Raw genomic sequence first — 5,495 nt, 5'->3', positions numbered from 1 at the left:
TGACCCAGCCAGTCAAGGCAGATGGTCGCCCACCCAGAGTCTGGTTCTGCTCGAGGTTTCTACCTGTTAGAGGGAGTTTTTCCTTGCCACAGTCGCCGTGCTTGCTCTGGGGAGAATGTTCAGATAACTTTTACTTTTACCCCCCCCCCCCCTTCTTAGCTTCTGATAAGACCCTGATAAAACCGCTGTGTAAATACTTGAATGCTGATGGACGTGGTTTGTTGGACACTTACATAATAAAAGTGAACTGGAACAGGACTGTCTGTGTTATTGAGAAACCTACAGTCCCGTGCCTTAGAGGCTGCAGTGTTAATTACAACACGCCCAATGTTCACCTGGACAGGAAGTAATAACAGCTGAATGACTGCTCCAGGTTGAACCATCAGTACAAAAGATAAACAACTATGTCAGAAAATTCAACCAGAGAAGTCAATAACTCCCAAGGTGTTTCTCGGTAAGAAACATCCAATCACAGACCTTCAAGTTCTGTTTTGTGCTGTGCTAACGGTGAAGTGAAGATACAAAAAGTGACATCAGTAAAATTGCAAGATTAGAGGCATGAAAAAGTCCACCACTTGTTTCCCACAGTGCCATAACATGACCAACACGACCATCCTGACAGATACAAGTACATACATAACGAAAGAATGAAAACTAAAATAAATAAATAACAAAATTAAAATCAATTAACTTGTCTACAAGTTTGAGCAGTCAAAATCATTTCAGTATACTTTTCCAGTAACGTCACCATGAGCCTTGGTGAGGACATCAGGTCGACACAAATTTACACCACTGGAACTGCACTGGTGTACTACCTCCAGGAAATAGCCATATGCATGCCTTTTTACGTTTTATGTTACTTAACTAACTGCCAGCCATATAAAGTATACACAAGTACACAAATGGTGTATATACTGTTCTCATGTAAGGTAGCATGAAACAGCAAGCTGAACTCCAATCCTGCTGTGTTGTACTTGGCAGGATTTTAAATGGAGAATAGTAAAACTGAAATAAACAAGTTGACAGGATTGGTTCTTAAGGTATCTGACTTTTTAATCCCTGGCTTTCTGAATCTGTTTTTATGAGACTGTGATTGGTTCACTGCAGTTCCAGGGAGGAAATACTCAGCCATGGCATTCGTATTATTATTTTTAAGCATTTGGTCTCATTTATTTCCTTTTACAGTATACAGAACATGAAGCAGATTTGGTGTGTATCCACTTTGGCCCCCAAAACAAGATGCCCCCAAAAGCCAGAAAAGGTTCTGGTTTTTAGCCTGAGCTCAAGACACAGTCAGTGCAAGATTTATACATGGCTGGTTAAGCAGTCGGGAGTCTTAATCTTGTCTTATAAAATCAATATACAATTTGATATGTCTAATGTTAACTCGCTATCTGTTAGTGATGGATGGCCAGCATTAGCTTACCGTTAGTGCTTCTCCTAAAAAAACATTGACATATGTTAATGTAACCACACACAAACACACACACATAAACAGAAAGAGAGAGAGAGAGAGAGAAAGAGAGAGAGAGAGAGATTTTTGATAAAGAAATTAATTATGTGTGTAATTAATTATCAATTATCTACAATTATTTGAGTCATTTCATCTGTAGTTCATGTAGGGCTATAAGCAGTGGTGGAGAAAGTATTCAGATCCTAGTAAAAGTACTACTACCATATATATATATATATTAAATCATTATATCATTATTATTATTCATGCATTAATGTAAATGCATTATTTTATTGTTGTACTTTGTTGAGGTGGAACTCATTTTGAACTATTTTGTATACGACTGCAACTAATGATTATTTTCATTATGGATCAAGCTACAGCTTATTCTCTCCATTAATTAATTAATTGTTAAAATTTACAATGGCATTATATTTGGTGAAAACCACATTATGGCTTGTTTTGGACTCGAAACTTGACTCTGGACTTGAGTGGAAAGACTCGAGACTTACTTGTGACTTACAAAGCATTGATTTGGTCCGAACTCTGTGTTTACGCTAATTAGCATATTACGCAATTTAGCAACTTTTCAAGCGCCCTTTAGCTGCTTTCCATTGACAGTAGTTGTTTACAGCAGTTCCCACACAGTTATCAAATACGTCCTTGGTTTCACACATTGACCACATGGTCCAGCCATATACTGATTTTGACCTCGTCTTGTTAACTTTAACTTTAATATATTAACATATACGTTAAGCATTAGAGCTCTTGATCATCGTCAATATAGAAACAGCTGAGCTAGCTGTAAGCTAGTTATAATTGAATGAATCTTCTGTGCCAAAGACCATCTTTTTAATCAGATATTTGTGGTGGATGTGTTGTTGTCAGGCCACATGAGCTTTAAGAAATGGAACAACGATGAAAAGGTCGGCCACAAAAGGTCCATACAATCAAATCAAATCATAATTTCTATTCTTTCCTTTTAATCGAGCTACTCCAACTCTGGTCGTGAGTCACTGCTCTCAATCATTTCCCCATGTACAGTTTTGACAAAAGCATCTGTAGTTGCATCTGGACCAAGTTCAGGGAAGGACAGTTTCACTTTGTCTGGAAAGAATATCTCTCTCAGCGTGGATAGGTCATATTGTGCGCTCACATTAAAAGTCCACTGGAATTTGATTAAAATGGATTTATGAACCAGGCTCATGTCAAACAAAGGAGCCTGAGGGGGATTTCCTGCTCACACAATTAGTTCATACAGAAATAGGAGCACAAAGGCTTTGCTCTGCAATTAAGGTCCCTTTTCTGGCCATACTTATGAGTGTGTGATTGTGGTTACAGGGCAAAGCTAAAAGTAGGAGATTGAAAATCAGACATAATAAAAGCACTGATGAAGTTAGTAAATTTTTTTGCCTCATTCGAGTTTTGAGATGACACAACAGTCTCACTCTGAAGAAACACAAACACACACACACATTCTTTTGTGCCTGCAAGCATCTACTCTTGAAAGACAATGACTTCTTCTTGTATTGTTTTAATCCTGAGAGGCTGGGAAACCTCGCTGATGTGCTGTCTAGAGATCAAACATCAAGCTACATTTCAGGAACATGACAATTATTTAGAATGAGTTAGATTTTGAAAACATTGCTCTGTCGAGTCTGTTAAGTGGCCAGAAAATGCAGACAAAAAGCACAGACACAAGACATCCCTCAGTGAATGTGGAGAATATATATATATAAATATATCTTCACGAGTCCTCATTTCGAGATTTCATTGTTTGTTTACCCGTTAGCAGCATAAAAACAGTGGTTCTGGGAACACCTATTCCAACTTGAGAGAACCATAGATTGTAAATAAAGATGGACGTAACCTCTGTGACATCACACACAGGTTTCTAAAGAGCGGTTTCGAAGCTCAGAGTGAGCTGCTCCACCATCACCATCTTGGCAGTGCCTGACTCCACTTAACTCACAGCTTTAATGCATGCTGGTTTGTTGAAAGCAAACTGGCATACATACACCCACCTGTCACTCAAAGCAGCCCTGCCCTCAGTTATACACAAGTTTAAGCCTTAATAAAATTTAAACAGGTGAATTTATAAACTAGTATGCAGTTGTTGTGAAGGAGGAAATTAGCTGTAGAGACCAAAACTGTTTCTTGTACCAGGCTGTAAAAATGTTTTATTTTTGCTGTAAAGTTGGACTTTTTAACATGGGAGTCTATGGGGATTGACTCACTTTTGGAGCAAGCCTCAAGTGGTCATTTGAGGAACTGCAGTTTTTGGCACTTGCAGGTTTTTTTTTTTCAACCATAGAGGTTGCGGCTTGGATAAAATGCTGTTTCCCATTTGAAACCAATGATCATCGATATTTCTTTCGACCATGGCCGTTCCACAACTATGTTCCTATAACTAACAAAATGGTTAGTTATAAACCAAAGTGCGACTGTTCCACAACCTAAATTATGTGTTTGTTACCGTAACCATAACGACAAAGGTCTGGTACACCTGCCACCAAGGGAAGAGACACTCCTATGGGTGGTATCAGAGAGTAGGGCCAAGTGGTGTATATGGTCGATCAGATTGGAGGTTGTCTTGTCAGTTACTGGAGTTTAGTTTGAGGAGGTCAGACTGACAGTCATAGTTAGTCCAGTGATGAAAAGAAGCCAGGCTGATTTTAAGTGGATCATGTCTGAGCCACTCTGTAATAAAAAAGATCATAGAAAAGAATAAACTGCTACTCATATGAGCTGCATGTTGTTTTAGTCTCATAATGACACGATCTACAGTAGAAAAGACTACAATACAATACAATACAATACAATACAACAAAGAGATAACAAAGTCAAATTGACCCTAGTAAATGTCTTTTCCAAAGTGATGGGGATAATTATGATTAACACACAACAAAAAATGAACATTTTTGCTTCAATATTGAGTATGGATGGAACAACTTCTTGACAGTTATTGCAGCCGCCATTCCTCTATGATCCTAATGGAAAAAAAAATTCAATAAAATAAATATTGGAGAGCTGAATATTAGGTATAAATATTAAATAGCTCAATAATAATAATACATTCTCACTGCCAGTCACTACATCCTTTTTTTTAATATAACAGTTAAAAGTGATATTTTGGAATTAAGTAACTTCAAAGCAAGAACCCTTCAACTTTTCAATTACTGTACTTGCAGAATCTAAAATACAAAAGTATTTATGAAATAACATTTGATTTAAAAATACTAATATTTTTAATGATACAGATAATCTCTGAGTCAAGAGTAGATCTGACAGTTGTACTCTAGTAGTGTTTTGAATGTATTTTTTGCAACTGATTTGAACATTCAAACCATCTCTGATTTTTTATTTTTCTGTTTTTGCATCTATTTTGGGCGCAAACACCAAGAACAAAGCTGCCAGAGATTTTGTTTGCTATCATTTTCCATACATCTTCATTGTCTGCACTTGTCAAGTGGTACTAAAATCAACCGTCTGATGTGCTGCTGCAGCAGGATCTCTCTCGAACTCCAGTTAGATTTTCTGCTTGTTTCCATTTTATTATGTCCCATTATTTTATCAAATATTTATATATTAGATCGGTGTTAATTTCCTGTGTTAATTGCTTCTGGGCTGGAGATAAGAGTATCTAAGATTTTACACAATCTTTATTAAGAAATTGTGGAAAAAAACATCACTGAGAAATATGTAGGGCAATAAAGAATAAACAGTATAGCAGATGCAGGGTTAATCATTTTCTCTGACTGATTATTCCTCCTCCTCGTGTCTGTGATTGATCATGTTATTGCATGAGAGAAAACAGCATGTTAACATCACAGCAGCTTCAGTGCTCTGTCTATATACAGGATGCATTTAGGCAGAGTAATGGTTTTGGAGTCCAACACACAATCACAGATGTTAGTCTCATATGATAGAAGAAAATAGAGTTTAAAATAGGACCACAAGCGAAGCCATTAATGAGCCTGTGTAGATGCTGGATTGATTCAGTTCTGTCAGATGTGTGTGAGATGGACAACTAAAAAAAAAG

This window comes from Seriola lalandi, unplaced genomic scaffold (genome assembly GCF_002814215.2).
Source record: "Seriola lalandi dorsalis isolate HSWRI2012SDOR001 ecotype SW California unplaced genomic scaffold, Sedor1 jcf7180002054689, whole genome shotgun sequence".
Classification (NCBI taxonomy): Eukaryota; Metazoa; Chordata; class Actinopteri; order Carangiformes; family Carangidae; genus Seriola; species Seriola lalandi.
Note: the sequence above shows the minus strand (reverse complement) of the source record.